The sequence below is a fragment of the Lepidochelys kempii genome, chromosome 6, assembly GCF_965140265.1.
Source record: "Lepidochelys kempii isolate rLepKem1 chromosome 6, rLepKem1.hap2, whole genome shotgun sequence".
In the NCBI taxonomy this organism is placed as follows: Eukaryota; Metazoa; Chordata; order Testudines; family Cheloniidae; genus Lepidochelys; species Lepidochelys kempii.
In genome coordinates, this window is record NC_133261.1 from 56,018,362 (window position 1) to 56,037,480 (window position 19,119).

Here is a 19,119-nt window from a genome sequence, read left to right on the forward strand (position 1 = left end):
AAGGGTCCTGGAATGTGCAGGGACCACTTCACCTTGCATTGAAATGGAACCTGTGGGATACAGCAGCTAGAATGATGACACTAGTCACATTGCAACAGTTAAGGAAAAAAGAGGTGAAGAAGAGTAATTCTGTTGAAACAGCAAGGGGATTCTAAATGAACAGAATATAATTATCAGAGTTGGAATCTGGTCAACACATTAGGTTCAGATTTACACTTTGTGTGAAAGGTGGCACATGAAGATGCACTGCACCTTCCCTAGGGCCAAGGCTCTGGTTCCATTCTGACTTAGAAAGAAAAATGTCATCTACTAAATCACCCATACCACTTGCTACAGAATCCTCATTTTCCCCCTGGAAGAATCCCATGTCCTCACCTACTGACTTCAATTCTGGAGACTGTGATTCCACCACTTCTTTCATGAAATGATTTCACATCCTAATAGATCTTGCTGTCATCATTGGCTGAGCCTCGCCGGCCAAAGAGATGTGATTTGAAAAAATCAAATTCATTTCTCAGCCCTGGAAACAGCGGTTAAATCTCGCCCTCCCCACACCCATCTCCCACAAAATACCCTAAAAAGAACACTATTTCCTGCAAACACATCTGACTGAGTAGAGACATTGATCGACCTTGTTGGAAAGCAATAAAATGCAACACTATTCATGTTGGGGAGAAATTAACATTGTCATTAAACAGAATTGAGCACGTTAGAAGGTGTGGATTGTGAGCCAAAAGAGAATTTAAATATTCCCAGCGTTGCCTACACCTTCCTCTCCTCCAGGGATTTATTATCATTTGCTGTTGTGCTTCCATCCCTAATAAATTGAATAACTAGCTCACTAAATGCAGAGCAATCAGTTGCTCCAATTATTCATATGAAATGTTATCCTTCCAACAAAAGGATGTTGGCACTCTATTACTTGGCAAAGTTTGCTTTCACAGTGTTTTCTATTTTTTTTCCTACCTCAGTTTGAACTGAATTCAATCACTTAGCATGTTGCTTAAATGGGCCTGCTATATGAAGCAGTGAGAGTGCTTGCCTCCTGGAATGTCTCAGACTTGGCAAAACCAGTTCCAAAGACAGCACGTGAAGGCCATTCATCAACTTTATTATCATTCTGAAGCCTTGTCTACACTGGCAAGTTTCGGCGCAGCAAAACAGCTTTCTGCAGTGTAACTCCTGAGGTGTACACATGGACAAGTCACATAGCATGCAGAAACTGCGCAGCTGCAACGCTGTAAAAAAACGCTCTAAAAAGAGAGGCGTACGGTTTTCTGCACAAGAGCTACAGCCAGGAAGAGGAGGAACATGGATGTGGGAGGAACATGGATGGGGGACAGACACACCATTGCTGCACACAAGCAATTAGTTTAAGCCGCAGTCTTGGAGAAGACCTTCCCTTGATTCCCTGCTCACCCTCAGCAGCGAGATATCTTCCACAATGAACACAGCCTGTGGAAAACGTGGGGACAAGAATGATTATCAGGCCCACCATACAGTGCTGGCTCTCCCCAAGAGCCATGTGCCCACTCTACAGTAGGGTCCAGGAATACTGATTTACCCTGACTCTGTGGCTACTCACGATTTTGGGGGTCTTGTGGCTCATGTGTGTTTGCCTGGGGTATCTGACAGTTAGTGACAGGTATGTGAATAGTGACTGTGTTTTAAAACACTGAATCAGTGTTATGTATGTTGCAAACAATACTGCTTCCATAAAATGTTGCATTTTGGCTTCACAGAGATGACTTTGGGAGCCCTGCCTCCCTCTTTGTTATCGCCAGCTGATCATCTGCGCAGAATTAGAAAGTGGCCACAAAGAACTAAAGAGGACTTTCTACATGAGGTTATGATGCACTCCGCGGCTGAAAAACAGGAATTGAAGAAGTGACGGGACAGCGAGAAGAGGGACCTAAAGGAGAATGTGGCGTGCCAGAATGAAGCTATGAAGCAGCTCCTAAACATTATGGAGCGCCAAGAGGATATTAGCACTGCAAACTGGGCACCTCTGGGCCCACCCTCCCCTGAAGCTGCTGCCACAAAACACTTTTCCATGTGCCCCCCCAGACACCGCCAACACACTCTTATCAAACTCCTGGCTCCAGTATGTACCTGCGGCATCCACTCCTCCCCCACCACAGCAGACTCCCAGTACCCACTGCACTCTGAAGGGTTAATGTCTAGCTATTCCACCTGGAAGCAGGCGGGGCACACCCTGACTGTTTCCTAGGAGCAATGCACACATTGCTCTATCCAAGGACAAGGGCTAGATATGAACCCTGAGAACTTGATTGTTTGGACAGCAACTGTGGGAGGTTTTTTTAGCCTGGGCTCAAGGCCTGAGAACCAGGATTGTAGTAGATAGAGGATGGTAACTAAGCATATGAATCAACGTCATACATTCCTTTGTGTAGCAGTGTGTAATGCTTAGGGGGAGAAATATAATAAAAGGAGAAGGTGGAAGGCAGGGGGGGCAGAACAGCCCATCTCCGCTGACCAGCCTGTTTGCTTGCATAAAGCTGTGTTCTGTCTCATCACTGAACCGCAACAACTGGCGCCCAAATGTGGGGCCCTCAGCACTCACCTCGCCCGGCAAGGGTTTCAGACGCGTCACTCATCCACTTCGTGGATCCCGGTGAGTATTTTTCATTGTGGTAAGTATGGGAAGCTCCCTCTCTGCTTTGCAAGTGCAACACCGCAATGAGCTGCAGTATTTGCTGCGTAAGGCTCAGCATGACTGCCCAGCTCGAGAACTCACTCTCCTGCTACAGGAGGTGCGTGCCAAGTGCCCGTGGTATCCTGAAGCTGGAAGCCTTAAGCTAGCGGACTGGGAGCGATTGGGCCAGACATTGCACAAAGAGCCTCGGGCACCCGTGCAGGCTTTACATGCCTGGCACCTCTGCCGCGACGTGGTACAGCGTGTCGCCTCGGACAGACCCTCCCTCGCGAGGCTGGTGCTCTCGCCGCCCCCGTCCGCCCCTGCAGCCATCCCCCCTCCTGGCGATGCGACACAGCGTGTCACCTCGGAAAGGCCCTCTCCAGCCCCAACAGAGGAGCTGCCGATCCTGCCACCCCCGTCCGCTCCTGCAGCCATCCCTCCCCCTGCTTCGCCCCCAGTGCCTCTATTACCACCGCCTCCCTGGCCTTCCCCACCGGAGCCGGTGTGTGATCACCCTCCCCCCATGGGGCCCCCCGGAGAGTCATCTGCATCTGCTCAGAAGCTTTCGCTGGTGCAACAAATGGTTCACGCAGCGAAAGCTCGATCAGATCTTACAGCAGAGGAGCTGGCTGATCTGGTCTCCGTTTGCCCGGTGACCTGGCAGAATGATGACCAGGGCAACCCCGTGGGCACCTGGACTACTCTGCCATACTCGGTGGTTAGAGAGGTAAAGAAAGCAATTCGTGAATTTGGCCTGACTAGCACCTTTGTGCGTGGTCTCATTGAAGGGATGGGTGCTGGGTACTCCCTAATCCCTGAGGATTGAAAAACGCTGCTGCGCATGATGTTGTCACCCAGTCAGTATGTTATTTGGCTTAGTGAGTATCGGCAGATGGCAGAACGCCAAGCCCAGGTATATAGAGAGCAAGGTATCATTTATGAGCATTTGGCAGGGGAGGGCCAGTTTGCTACTATTGGGATGCAGTCTCAACTCCCTCAGGCTGTCTTCCCCATTATCTCCACCTGTGCCCAGCATGCTTTCAAGAAGGTCCCGGATTCAGGCAAGCCTACCAAAAGCTTTGTCAGTATCCGTCAGGGTGCCTTAGAGTCCTTTTTGGATTTTACCAACAGATTGCAGGAGGACACTGACTTTCGGCTGCCAGGGGAGGTCTGTGCCATACCTACACAGGTGATGGGACCTCTCCCTGCCGGCTTTGTAGGTCTTGTTCTCCCTCGCTCACATGCTGGGAAACAGGGCTTTTTTGTCATTCCAGGGGTCATTGATGCTGATTACACTGGCATTATTAAGGTTCAGGTGTGGACTCATCTTCCACAGTCGCTCCCGCGTGGACGGTCAATTGCACAATTGATTTTAGTCCCCTATCAGGTGCCAGCTGCCGAGGATCGAACTCGGGGCGGAGGAGGCTTTGGATCTACGTTGTCTCACTCGCCGTCTCACAGCGTTCAGAATTAGCTGCTGTTATTTTGGTCTTTCAACTTTTTGCTGATTGTCCCTTTAATTTAATTGTGGATACCCATTATGTTTATTAGGTAATTGCTTATTTACCCCTTGCCCTCATTACCCCTCAGGTTGATGCAGACCTCCTTCACCTGTTTTTGTCTTTACAGCATCTTCTTGCCACTCGTCATTTCCCTTACTTTGTTGCTCATATTCGCAGTCATACCCCTCTGCCTGGGCCACTCACTGAGGGCAATGCACGCGCCGATTGCGCGTTGCGTGGTCAGGTAAATTCCCTTTTTTCTGACCCCATTGAAAGCCATGCCTTTTTTCATCAGTCTGCCTCTGTTTTGGCCCGGCAGTTTCACATTCCTGCTGATCATGCACGTTCCATTGTCCGTTCCTGCCCCCACTGTGCTGCTGCTGCTCCTACCTTTTCTTATGCCGTTAACCCCCGAGGTACCGCAGCAAATCAGCTGTGGCAAATGGATGTTACTCATGTACCACAATTCCGCCCCTATTCATTTTTACATGTTTCCGTTGATACTTATTCAGGCTTCCTTTGGGCAACCCCACAACGTGGGGAAGCCACTAACAAAGTTATTCACCATTTGCTGGCCTGCTTTTCTGTTATGGGTCGCCCTTGCCAAATTAAAACAGATAATGCCCCAGCCTACTGCTCTGCAGCCCTCTCCACCTTTTGTGCCCGCTGGGATGTCCGTCTTAAACACGGAATCCCTTATAATTCCACGGGCCAAGCCATTGTTGAACGTGCCAATCGCACACTCAAAACCTTGCTAGATAAACAATTAAAACAAGGGGAGCTGCGTCTCCGAACCTTAGGAGACATTCAACAACAGATGTATATTCTCTTGTTTACTTTAAATAATTTAACACTGAATGCAGATCAGCAGACCCCTGCGGATCGGCATTTTCACAAATCTGAGGTACTGGAAAGACCGCGTGTCTTTTACCGTCAGCTGCCCGATCCACAGTGGCTGGGCCCAGCACCTCTAATCACTTGGGGTCGGGGATATGCTGCTGTGTCTCTCCCTGCAGGACCGTTGTGGGTTCCAGCCCGGTGCGTGCGACCAGCACTTAAACAACATGGCATGGCACCAGGGGCTGTCGAATCCCATACCAGAGTTTCAGCTGACCTTGGAGGAGACCGCATTGCCCCCCGAGTCGACAACGGCGGGACGGAAACGGAGGAGGCGTAGCGTCCCAAGCCAGCCCGTGACATGGGGAGCAGTAAAAGCATTGGTCGCCACGGCTCAACGAAAACTGGCAGCAGATTCAGCAGCCAGAAACTCCTAAGACTTTGTTTGTGGCGATTCTCGCCCAAATCACTGCTAATTCTGTGATGATTGTGTGCCTTTTGTGCCTGCTATTTTCTGTAGGGGTTGGCTCGGAAGCGCCTCCCCCGTTACAAGTCCGAAGGAGAATAAGATACTGCTCTTTGCTTATGCTAATCTTTTCTCCCAGTACTCTAGCATGGCTAATTGGGGCCCGGCCAACTATATTCTGCCTCGCACGGCTATATCCCTTCACACACCGTACCCGGCCGGGGCTCACAATGTCACCTGTGCGCGTGTAGTTAACTGCACTAGTACAAAGGTGCCATTGGGCTGTCAAAAAATTTCTCAATCCCTTTTAAATTGTTCCCATGCTGTTAATGTTTCATATAATTATGGCCATATCATCCTACCATCAGGATGGGTTTTTACTTGTGGTTCATGCACCTTTAATTATATTCCTGCAAATTTAAGTGATGGCACCCTTTGCTGTCTTAGTAGAATGATACTTATATTGCCTTTTGCTGGTTACAATTGTAGTAAAAGAAGTGTACCCCTTTTAGATGATTATATTGCAGATGTTAAGCTTTTGGTTATTTTGTGTTTGTAATCATTGGGCTTATTTTTTGTTGTTGCTGTGTACAATGTATTCCTTCCTTGTTAAGACTTTGTAAAATTTTGCCCTGGAAAGCTCCCCAGGTTATGTCCTTGTCTGTCTGGGAGTTAAATAGCATGACAAAACAAATTGGCGGCTACCATGAGATGGCCAACTATCAATAAACAAAAAAAGGGGAGATGAAGGGTTAATGTCTAGCTATTCCACCTGGAAGCAGGCGGGGCACACCCTGACTGTTTCCTAGGAGCAATGCACACATTGCTCTATCCAAGGACAAGGGCTAGATATGAACCCTGAGAACTTGATTGTTTGGACAGCAACTGTGGGAGGTTTTTTTAGCCTGGGCTCAAGGCCTGAGAACCAGGATTGTAGTAGATAGAGGATGGTAACTAAGCATATGAATCAACGTCATACATTCCTTTGTGTAGCAGTGTGTAATGCTTAGGGGGAGAAATATAATAAAAGGAGAAGGTGGAAGGCAGGGGGGGCAGAACAGCCCATCTCCGCTGACCAGCCTGTTTGCTTGCATAAAGCTGTGTTCTGTCTCATCACTGAACCGCAACAGCACTCAACACCCATTCCTCTGAAGTTTAGCCCTGTTGAAGTACAGTACCCGCTGCACTGTACTCCAAAGAGAAGGTTGAATATGATTCCTGGACATACACAAATCTTTAACCATCCTGGGACCCCACCTCTTTCTGGGACCTTTGCTTCCCCCAGTCCTCTCAGTGCTGATGTGTTTTGTTTTTTCTGTCTCTCTCCTCCGGATCTTGTTTTTTAATAAAAGAATTGTTCTGGTTTGAAAACAATCTCTCTTCTATTAAGCGAAAGCAAACATAGCCCTGCAAAGCAACAGACAATTATCTTAAACCTTTATATTGCATCGTCTGCACCTATCACAATCACCTCCTAGCATTACAAGAACTGCACTCCCAAGCATAGCAACAAATATTAGAGGCTTTCAGCTTCAAATTGCTGCCTCAAGGCATCCCTGATCCTTATGGCCCTGCGCTGAGCCCCTCTAAAAGCCCTGGTCTCTGGCCGTTCAAATTCAGCCTCCAGGTGCTGAGCTTCAGCAGTCCAGCCCTGAATGAAGCGTTCACCCTTCCCTTCACAAATATTATGAAATGTACAGCACGTGGCTATAAGCATAGGAATATTGTCATTGGCCAGGTCCAGTTTCCTATATAGGCAGCGCCAGAGGGCCTTTAAACAGCAAAAAGCACACTCAACAGTCATTCTGCACTTGCTCAGCCTGTTGTTGAACTGCTCCTTGCTGTGTATGGCTTCATAAGCCATGGCATTATGGGGTAGGCGGAGTCTCCCAGGATCACAATGGGCATTTCAACTTCCCCTCTGGTGATCTACTACTCTGGAAAGAAAGTCCCTGCTTGCAGCTTCCTGAACAGACCAGTATTCCGAAAGATGCATGCGTCATGCACCTTTCCAGACCACCTGTGTTAATGTCCGTGAAACGCCCACGGTGATCCACAAGCACCTGGAGAACCATAGAGAAATACCCTTCCAATTAATGTACTCAGTGGCTAGGTAGTCTGGTGCCAGAATTGGAATATGTGTGCCATCTATTGCCCCTCCACAGTTAGGGAAGCCCATTTGTGCAAAGCCATCCACAATGTCACGCACGTTGCCCAGAGTCACAGTCTTTCAGAGCAGGATGCGATTAATGGTCCTACACACTTCTGTCAACACAAGCCCAACAGTCAACTTTCCCACTCCAAACTGGTTAGCGCCAGATTCCACACTGCAATCGCCATGTGCTTGTCCAATGGCAGGGCAGCTGTCATTCTTGTGTCCTTGCACCGCAGGGCTGGGGCAAGCTCATCACATGTCCCATGAATGTGGCTTTCTTCATCCTAAAGTTTATCCCATACATGCACGATGATGTGATCCCACCACTCAGTGCTTGTCTCCCAAGTCCAAAAGCAGCATTCCACTGTCACCTCCATGAATGCCACAAGCAATCTCATGTCATAGATTCTATGCATGGTAAGATCAAAGTTGCATTCCTCTTGCCCTTGTATTTTAAGGAATAACTCCACTGCCACTCGTGATGTGTTAGTCAAAGCAGGCAGCATAGTGGTCAACAGTTTGAGATCCATTCCTGAAGACTGAAGAGGCAGGGCGCGCAATACACAAACTGTTGAAAGATGGCACCAAATGCAGATGAAAGCACAGGGATTGCTGGGATGCGAAGCAATGCATCACGGGGCATTGGGACAGAACCCAGGATGCTCCGCAACCCTCTCTGCCTTCCCACAACTCTTAGCGGCAGAAGAGGAAGAGATGCTCCGTGGGATGGCGGCCCAGAGTGCACCGCTCCGAATACCGCTGCAAGTGCCTCAAGTGTGAACACGCTATTGCACAGGCAGCTGACAGTGTGAACACACAACAGCGGTTTCCCTTCGGTGCTCGATGAGTGGCACTGTAACTCCTGGTGCCGTAACTCTGCCACTGTAGACATACCCTTAGATACAAGCTTCTTGCTCAGAGGGGTAGTCTTCATAGATACTATATTCAGTAATGCCAGGGCCCTGACATATGGCTCCCTTCTTTCAAGAAGGGCAGACATTCCGAGAAACATCATTCTCTTTTCCACATCCTCTCCGCATAAAGTAGAAACAGAGGAAGGAAGCCTTTCATGATGTAAACACCAAAGAAATTAACTTTGTGGGGTTTTTTTAAAGTTTTACTTACTGTACTAAAGATTGTAAAGATATTATTCCGCACAGCAAGCTAGACAAGTGGTCTATGTGGTGCTATACTGTGCCTCTGTTATAGTGATACTACATGCTTCAGAGTAAGATGGTGATTCCCTTTAATTCAGCAAGCAAATATTACAGTTTTCTGGCTGAAATCTGAGCTGAAAGAGAAAATATTGGAAAACGTTTGCAATAAGAAATTTTTAATTCATCTACTGTGCATATTCACACTGGAAACATGATTCCAGTAGTAATACTTATCCAATCAAGGAACAGAAACAATTCCATGTGACCTCTGAGCCCAATCCAAATTAAGCAAAAATCAGTCTGCAAATAATTTCAAATCAATATGTTCAAGAAAATACAAACCTACTTGCAGCCTACAGGTAGAAAAAAAAAGAGGTAAAGTTTGCTGAATAATTTCCTATGAATTATTTACCCAGCTCTTGTAATCACATTCTATTTGCCCATTACAATTGAAAGAGAAAACTACCAGGGCAAAACATAAATTAGCTCATCATGAAGAAGTACACGGTAAGGATTGAAAGTATCAATATTTTCTCCAGCACATGAATCTGGATTTTCCAATTATGAATTAAGCTGGGAAAAAATTGTAGTATGCAACAGTATGAAACTTCAGTGGCTTCACATTTCTCTGCAAACCTGAAACTCAGCCCTGCTTTTTCAAAAGTTTTGTGAAACGTCTGAGTAAAACTGGGCCCAGTTTCATATGAAGGTAGATCCTATTTATGGTTCTTTTATAAACTAGATGAGGCTCAGTAGTTTTGGCGGAATTTTCATTTTAATATGCATTTGTCTGAACCCCAGACTCCAAGTAAGCTTATGGGGTGCAAACATATAGCGATCAAAACTGGAAAAAAAAAGCCTAAAAACCCAATTTTGTCTAAAATTATTTGAATGAAACACACAGAGTTTTGAATGATAGTTATGCAAAATGTAACTGACGTCAGTGTTTAGTTCTGAGATTAACAGTGATGGGACTTACACCAATTTTCATTCTACTTTATCATAATACTGGTCCCAACCTGGCAAAGCACTCAAGAAGATGAAAAGGAGTACTTGTGGTACCTTAGAGACTAACCAATTTATCTGAGCATAAGCTTTCGTGAGCTACAGCTCACTTCATCGGATATCCGATGAAGTGAGCTGTAGCTCACGAAAGCTTATGCTCAAATAAATTGGTTAGTCTCTAAGGTGCCACAAGTACTCTTTTCTTTTTGCGAATACAGACTAACACGGCTGTTACTCTGAAACCTGTCAAGAAGATGAGTAATCTCATTGCATTCAATGGGACTATTCATGTACTTAAATTTAAGCATGGAGTTTGTTGGATCATAGTCACCAGTGCAAATGCTAGCTCTAGTAAATAGAGAATCTAGTAAATGGAGCAGAAGCCCAGGGTTTCCAGTAAAATCATCCATGCAATGATGCACCTGGAATAAATGAAGAGTTCATACAGTCAGAGAGAGTAGGGATGGGAAAAGACCTATTAGATTATCAGGAATATTTTGCAATATTGTTATCTATAGCTATCTCCATTGCACAGACACAAATCAGTACAGCTGGCTGAATTTTTTCAAATGCTGATATTTCAGCAAAATTTCAAAACTAGAAAAAATACAAAAGGAAAATATTTTATTTTTTTTTCCTTCCCTCCCCCTCTACCCCTTTAATTTTGTGATCAGCTTCACAACTCAGGTACTTGTATGCACAGATATCCAGCCAGGCATCTTTACTCAAACATTATGTACGTGAACTTCTGGGAACTACACATAGGTGTGTGTATTTCACCATTGACATCCAAGGACTTCTGACATCTGGAAAATCAAGCTCTATATCTACAATGATTTAAGATATTGTAAGGCAATAGACTATGACACTATCAGATCTTGGCACATTCTACAAATTGGAGAGCTTTAAGGGGCTTTCAGAAGTCTCAAATGATACAAATTAGTCTATGTGAAAAGGAATTTCAATTCTACTGCTAGACAGCCACACATCTGATGCATGAGATACAGAAAGAATTTATTTGGTCTTTCAAACCAAAGAGAATTCACAACACACTTGGAAAAGCAAAACCTTTAAAAACCAAACCAAACCAAGATAATCTCTTTGCCCAGAGAGTAGTTTAGAGGACTTAATATATTCATATTGTTTTCTGAGTCTGGATGAGAACCATACATTATTACCAAGGAGGCACCTTTGCTGCTTTAATTAATCCAAATGTTGTGCAGATGCTGGTAACATTAGGACATGAAATATTGTAATTGACAAATTTTGGACGTATATCCCTAGATAGATGAAAGGGATCAATGTTAGTTGTTTCTCTCACTCCCGGCAAAGTGTGTGTATGTGTAACAAGTATGATGGGGTCATGCCAGATGGCTACAGGAGAGTGATCCTATTGGGATCTGGGAAGTGGGTGGGCAAAGCTAAAGGATTCCCCCCCAGCCTAAGAGGGGGATCTACAGGACCTGAACACCAAATAAATACGGGGGACAACTAATGGAATAACAGGGACAGGAGTGTGGTCAAAGGGTCAAACAAAGGGAACCAGATGGGGACACTGAGCAGAGAACCCTGGACAGCGCCCACTGCTCCTCAAAGGCGTCAAAGGAGTCAGTGGACGCCACCCAGAGGAACTCTGCCGGATATGTGAATGGATGGAGGATCAAAAATAGGCCCCACAGTCACAGGAGACTCCATCGGCCAACCTCCTCACTCTGGTTTTATATATGGCCATTTTAGCCAGGGCAAGGAGGAGGTTGACCCGGAGGTCCCGTGACTTTGTGGGGCCACGGATAGGGAGTGCATAAATAAGAAGGTTACAGGAGAGTGATAGAAGGCAGCTATATTAGCCCCAGGTTAAGTAGGTCCCTTTTCTGGGTAAGGTAACAGGGAAGGTTCCAGAACAGCCAGGAACTTTCTGGAAACAATTAAGGCAGACAGGCTGATTAGAACACCTGCAGCCAATCAAGAAGTTGCTAGAATCAATTAAGACAGGCAGGCTAATCAGGGCACTGGGGTTTAAAAAGGAGCTCACTTCAGTTTGTGGTGTGTATGCGAGGAACTGGGAGCAAGAGGCGCAAGAAGCTGAGTGTGAGAAGGCGTACTCCTGGAAGACTGAGAAGTATAAGCATTATCAGACATCAGGAGGAAAGTCCTGTGGTGAGAATAAAGAAGGTGTTGGGAGGAGGCCATGGGGAAGTAGCCTAGGGAGTTGTAGCTGTCGCACAGCTGTTACAGGAACCACTGTAGACAGCTGCAATCCACGGGGCCGTGGGCTAGAACCCAGAGTAAAGGGCGGGCCTGGGTTCCCTCCATCTCCCCAACTCCCTACTTGATACCGGAGGAGTTGACCTGTATTGTGGGTTCCAACACAGGGGAAGGTCTCCGGCCTGTTCCCCGATCCACTAAGTGGATCAGCAGAGACTGCGGGGATTGTTCTTCTTCCTTTTCCCCATGCTGGCCAGTGATGAGGTTAGCTGAGTGAATGGCAGATTTGAGCCACGAAAGTGGCCAAACTGAGGGCTGCCGTGAACCTCTGAGGCGAGCAAATCCGTCAATAAGCGTAGGACCCACCAAGACAGAGGAGGAACTTTGTCACACAAGATATACACTGAAGATGATAGATGTGGGATGAATTTATTCCCTCATTGCTCATTTGCAATAGATTATTTATCCCAGCTGCCACTTGAGTTTTTAAGTGTCCTAATGATTTGTAAAAAGAAAAGGAGTACTTGTGGCACCTTAGAGACTAACCAATTTATTTGAGCATAAGCTTTAGTCTTAGTCTCTAAGGTGCCACAAGTACTCCTTTTCTTTTTGCGAATACAGACTAACACGGCTGTTACTCTGAAACCTGTCCTAATGATTTGTGTATATCTTTGATACAGATACTTTCAAAACAGAAACATCCACTCTGGAGACAGAAATAGCCATTGTCAATTAGGCTTGTCTGATGCTATGAACTCCCGAGTCCAATGTGAATTTCAGTCAAGGCTAAAAAACAAACTCAGAAAGCGGAACAAGCTGGAAGGAATCTTACATGATTCCAAGTATCTAGATTTGCAGAATCAGGAAACTACAGTGATTTCTAAAGACATATGCTACCTGAGATATGACCTAGGCTTTTAGTGGAGGCAAACCCCAAGCTTGTCATATTGATCTTCCTGTTTGTCATCATCTGGAAAAAGCCTATCGATTTTCATTTCCAGTTGCCCTTGAGATATTTAAGTTCTTTTGATTGGGTGCACTGTATTCATTTCTGAATTTCTTACAGCTAAACGCATTCTTCAGGAATGTAATATTTCAATATACTGGATCAAAGGAGGCCTGCAAAACTCATCAATTTAATGAGGACTAGTTTATTTTTGAGTTTGCTTCATTCCTATCAAAATGAGCAGGAGTGCCATAGATTCATAACAAAAAGGGGGAAGGGGAAAAAAAGGCAGGGCTAAACTAGTGGTGGAAATTAATTTAATGGCTAGTACCAGATCAAACTACGCACATTATTCAAAGAAAGAATTAATCATCAGCAATACTTTTGGTATTTAACCTTGAAATATGGACAAGTTATTTAAACAAATCCAGCAAGCAAATTCAATCAGTATAAAGAATTCATTTAATGTAAGAGACCAGCCTATTACCCAAACCAAATATAAATGTCATTGCAAAAACTAAGCTTATAGCTGAAGCTCAACAGGAGTTCTAAAGTGTGTGTATGTGTGGGGGGGTGTCAATTAATGTTTGAAACAATTATGCCTAAGATTCAGAGATGAAAGCCATTAACAGTGAAAACCATTAAAAACATAAACCTGCAGCTCACAACATGCAGAATTAAAAGTCAAGTCTTCAGGAAATGCTGCAATGAACTTCCTGCAGCCAATGTCTCAGGTTAAATTTGTGATTCAACATGGATGTTTGCAAAGCAAGATGTAAGTTTCTAATCAACATTCAGTTAGATGAGCCAATATCCAGCAGTAGAAGCAATGCACAATACTGCCAACAGAAATAAAGAAGCAATGGACTTGCAACAACTTTTAGAATTACTGTGGAAGATCTGCTAAATAGGGAAGCTCAGTAGTTGTATTTACTTGTGGTCAGAGTATGGACATGACAGTTGGCAATAGTGGATTTTAATCCCATGGTTACCACTGAATTGATCTGCAGGCCTGAGGTATATCACTTATGCCACATTTCAGCTATCTGCAAGTCTGAGATATTTTATTCACATGTGTTGTGAAGTTTAACTCATTAAGGTTAGTCACCTTCTTTAAGATGCTCAGAGGAATGGTGCTATAGCAGTGGCAACTGTTCACAGGATTACAGATGTCAGACGTGGGGAAGGGCTGGAGCTCAGAAGTTCAGATTAAGTTTCAGGGTGTCTGTATCTGAGGCTCCAGTTTATTGTGAATATATGCGCTACACACACAGTCTGGATCCAGATTTGGGTCCTAAATTCCCTTATGTTCTATGGGGCTCAGATCCCAGGATCCACTTCTAACTTTAGAAAGGACCAAATAAATAATTCAGTCCATCTCTGAGTCATTATGAGACTACTCCCTGCCATTTATTTTCTAGTGTTTAATGTTCCAATCAATAGGGAGACTATTGCAGAACATGGTAGATCTCACCGTTAAGATGTTTTGCCTGGTACTTTGGGCCTGACTGTCCAGAGCCTTGCATGGGTGTGTATGTGTTTTTGGTCATGGTGGTGTGGGGGGAGGGTTAGCACAAAATACCTCTCACTGCTCCTTATTTCCATACCCTATACAAGAGCCAGGGACAATCAGAGTCCTTGCATTCAGGGGAGGGCAGGAAGTGCACTCTCTCTCTCTCTCTCTCTTTGCCTCTTGAGACACAAATCATCGCAAAAGGGTCAAGGATGGGGGATCATGTCCCTACTCAATTCCACACCAACCCATGAAGCTTGTCCAGCATGCCAGGAGAGCAGGTTACAACACTCTAGGGTTTCCCAAGGAATGTTGCACTGTGTCTTATTCCCAGCACTGGCCCAAATCAGGGCTGCAACTAACTGGCACATTTCAGCCCTTGGTGTAATGCAGATGATGATAATGTCTTTCCCTTAGATTCCTTCTCCCTAACTCAATCCATCATTAAGATAAACTATACAGTATATATTTAGCTCTTTTAATCTTTGCTCATAAATCATTCCCTGCAGTCCCTAATCATTCTTGCTGCTCTTATCCACTTATTACATACTTTTTATTATCTGCCCCCACCATCTCAGAGATTTTCAGGTCTCATCCTGAACAAATTCAGCAAATGGAAATGTATGTCACAAATCTGAGGATGTATACTTGACATGAATCTGGGAAGCAGAAATGCCGATTTTCCATCCCAACTGCAATCTGATAGCGGAAACAACATCTCAGGTCATGAACAAGGAGATCTTAACTGTATTAGCAGTACAGTAAAGATTAGAATCAAAATAGTCCATAACCATTCATGAGGTTTGTGGTTTGCAATAGAAAATAAACAGCCAGTCATTTACTTTTTATTAGTGTTATGAAAAGCCAGCTGACTGTAGCTGACAGGTATCAATAAAATGCGTGCCAGGTTCCTTCCACCAGTGATCTGTAAAATACAGAGTAGTAATTGTGGAATATCATGAAATGGTATTTGGTAGTCATTTGAATGAATCATAATAGTTAGCACTCCAACATGCTTTTTAAACATTAACTAATTAATCTTTTTTAGGTTGTGAGCTACTCAGAGCAGGGGATGTGTTTCAACTTGTATTTGAACAGCATCCAGAATATTGTTAGTGCAATTAATATAAAATAATCCTCACAGCACCACTCTGACACTGTCATTACCTACCTTTTAAAAAACAGACAAATGTAAACTGAGTCCCAGAGAGGTGAAGTTATTTGTTTCACAACAAAAAAAGAAACAGAGTTGGTTGCCATAGCCTTCAACTCCCCATATGATGCCCATATCTTCCAGCAAAAAGAGCATACAACTCAGCTTAATATGGGAGTGGTACCCTAAAAAGGAAGTGTTTGCACACACCCACCCATCTTAGCCTGGGCTAGCTGTTCATAGGATGGTCCCTTGAATCATAGAATCATAGAATATCAGGGTTGGAAGGGACCCCAGAAGGTCATCTAGTCCAACCCCCTGCTCAAAACAGGACCTTGGTGTACCTTAACTTAGCTTGGGGAGAAGAGGATGGAGGGAAAATCCTCTTATAAGTAGCTGCTCCACTGAATTGCAATACAAATTTGAATGATGAAAACTTTGAATTAGGCAGATTCCAGTAAACAGGTCAGACAGAGCAGCTGCTTAATACAAATGTATGTATTTTGCCATATACAGACAGAAAGAGTTATAACAAAGGTTTAAGGGAAATTTCATAAGAAATCACTTATCTACTTGAATAGCTCATCTCTAGAAATTATGGTCAAAGGCATTTCAAAGTCCTGAATAAATGAACCCTTTAGTTCTTTTAAGACAGAACTTCCCTGATAAGATATACTTAGTGCTGGTGGAAAGTGAAAGACTAACAGCAGGAACAATGTCTGCATAAGCTTGTCCACATTACCTTGCTAATGCACCTGAGCAATCTGAAAGTGAGGGAAACTCAGGATGAATTGAGAAAGATTTCTTGAAAGAAAATTGTCGAGCTGCCAGTCAAAAGCACCAGCTGAGTAGCCAATTATTTACACACAGAGATTATAATACGTGTTTGGAGATACAAAAAGCTGCCAGTTTCAGGAACTGGAAGATTCTAGATGCAAGCATGTTGTAAAAGAAACAGAGGAAACTCTTAGGAAGCTGTGAATTGCAGCAGCAAGGACTGGAGTAGCTACTATTCTCCATTTGTGTAGTGACTAGCACAATGGGGACCCATTCTCCAATGGTTCCTAGGCATTACTGTAGTAAACACAAAAACCAGGGCTTTGGAGTGGAGCCCAGAGCTGTGGAGCTGCAGGTTTTTGCCTGGAGCTGGAGTGGAGCCGGAGCACAGCTCCAAAGCCCTGACAAAAACAAACAAACCAACAATAGTAATAAATAATTCTAATATGGTTTCAGGAAATTAAGAACTGAGTGAATTATGGTTATGGTACAAGTGCCAATCAGGGAAGATTATCTCCACAGAAAAATTGTGCATCTCGTGATAACATATTTTAGTGTAGAACTTTGTAATTTTATTTGATTATTTTTACTTTCTACACTTTTCCAATTATTAAAGTTCAGATTTAAGGTGTAGGATTCCTTCTCTGATTTTAGTCACAAAGGATATTTGAGCACTACCAGGGGGAAAAAAAACCCCACTAAGTCAAGGAGAAAGAGACTACAAACTGCTGGAGGGGTAAAGTTCAAATAGAAAAAAAAATCTTTGAAATAAAAAAAAATATGAAAAAAGTATTGATATTAGATTATATAACCCCATTGCCTTTTATTCTGTTACTCCACAAAACCTATATTTTAGGACTGCACTATTTTATAGCGTGACTGAATCAGATAGAATTGTGTTCCTCCATCAAAGAAAGCTGCAAAGTTAAAAACTGACTGTATTACACTTGGTCATTTTTGTTTGGTTCAGTTTCACTAAAATCTACTCTAAGTAATGAAAGGGCTGAAGCTCCTACTCCAGTGCAGGCAGTGGATACATTTTCATAGCTTACAGAGATAATAATACATCATCTTAAAGTCCAGGTTTATTAGAAATGACTGAAATACATTACAGGGCAACAATAACTTCAATGGTTGGTTTACCAACCAGTGGGGTGGAATTAAAAACGCATTAAAATTTATACAAAGGAAAGTAAATAGCAGAGAGTTTAGATTGTCTTTGACATAGTTAAATGAACCATTATTTCTCTTTTTGTGGCTAATAAAATAAAACCCTATAAAATGGGAGAAACATTCTATTTTGGAAGCTGAGAGGTGCAAAAATCCATTATTAATTAAATTTACTACTTGTTCCCCCCCACTGCACATCAGTGATGCTTTTCAGACAGGAGAGTCAGTGAAAGGTTCTTCTTTCTGCTCCGCTAGAGAATTAGCTATTCCCTTGGATTTCAGGAAATAGATTTTGTTCAGCCTTTTTAGGAGCAAGTGTAAAACAAAGAAACTCATCTGCACAGGAAAATGAGTTGACATACTGTAATAATAATGACATCTCACAATTATATAGCTCTTTGCTTCCCGAAGGATTTCGAAGTGTGTTTCAAACCACGGGCCACATTCTCTTTCACAGCCGGAGGTGCATAAGACAGAATGTAGAGAGTGAACTGAAGGAGTCAGAGATATTTTGACTGTGCAGGGAGAATATGTTAGGGAACACTGGAGACAAACTATTGCTCTCTAATAAACCTTTAAGCCCTAATCATCCTATTAGGCAAAGGCCCATATTGGAGGTGAAACTACACCATCTTTTGAGAGAACGATGGGATTCATTGTAGCTCAGAGAACCTCCAATAGCTGTTCAGCACATAGAGGAAGCATATTAGTGTACCACTCCTTAGGAGGCTGTAGCATGCACTCTCTACTCCTCTGGAGATGCCTTGCAACTCAGAGATGCTATAAGACAGTATATTGGCTGCCTCATGTATGGGCATCCTATATGTGGGGAAAAGAAGCCATCTGTATCCTTTCCCCCGCTGGAGCATCTGCACATGTGTAGCCACACTTCAGCTCATTAGATTTTCAGGAGTTGTTTCAGCTGCCTCTGGGGGAGAACATGGAAACTGTTTAACACTTCACATCAGACAGCACTTAGGATAGAAAATGTGGGTCTGATTCTTCATTACCCTGCACCTAATGCAGTCACTTACACCAATGCAATGATAAAACACTACGCTTCTGATTTGGTAGCATTTCCACATTCGCTTTGCACTGTGTAAATGACTACACGAAGTGCAGGGCAACAGAGAATCAGGCTCACTATATATAGTGGAAAGAGCACGGCAATTTAGAGCAGCGGAATGTAATTAGCCAGTTCAAATTTGGCCAGTACACTAAGGCATCATATAGCACCATATAGCACCAGTGGATCTGTAATGACCACAAGTTGTCAAGACCGTCTCTGTCTTCATTTCCAGCCGCACATCACCCTCTACCAATATGTTGGTGAGTTGGTTCATACAGATTCAAAAGGAAAAATGTTACCTATGACATCACCATTACCATATCTTCTAACAACCTGGGTTCCCTGGAAATCTCCCATCCAAGAATTGTTCAGGCTTGGGCTTATATTGCTTGCGAGATTAGGCCTGGTGTATAAGAAAACAATGTGTTGTCTTTTTATAGCTCCAGAAGCCTGAATGAAAAACAGATTGCCAAATAATCAAAAATACACCATTTCCAACAAAAGT

At 43.8% G+C, this 19,119-nt stretch overlaps 1 protein-coding gene and 1 long non-coding RNA gene across 13 annotated transcripts in view; one reads left to right on the forward strand and one right to left on the reverse strand.

The window, feature by feature from the left end:
• LRRC4C (leucine rich repeat containing 4C) overlaps window positions 1-19,119 on the reverse strand; it is an 846,136-nt gene that overhangs the window by 225,710 nt on the left and 601,307 nt on the right. The gene's annotated exons all lie outside the window — the stretch shown is intronic.
• LOC140912850 (uncharacterized) lies at window positions 2,172-5,170 on the forward strand. 2 transcript variants are annotated; one of them, XR_012159401.1, is made up of 3 exons: window positions 2,172-2,635; window positions 4,036-4,210; window positions 4,289-5,170. It is a non-coding gene; the product is annotated as an uncharacterized lncRNA (long non-coding RNA). The 2 variants fall into 2 exon arrangements; XR_012159402.1 differs by having other exon boundaries at window positions 4,047-4,210.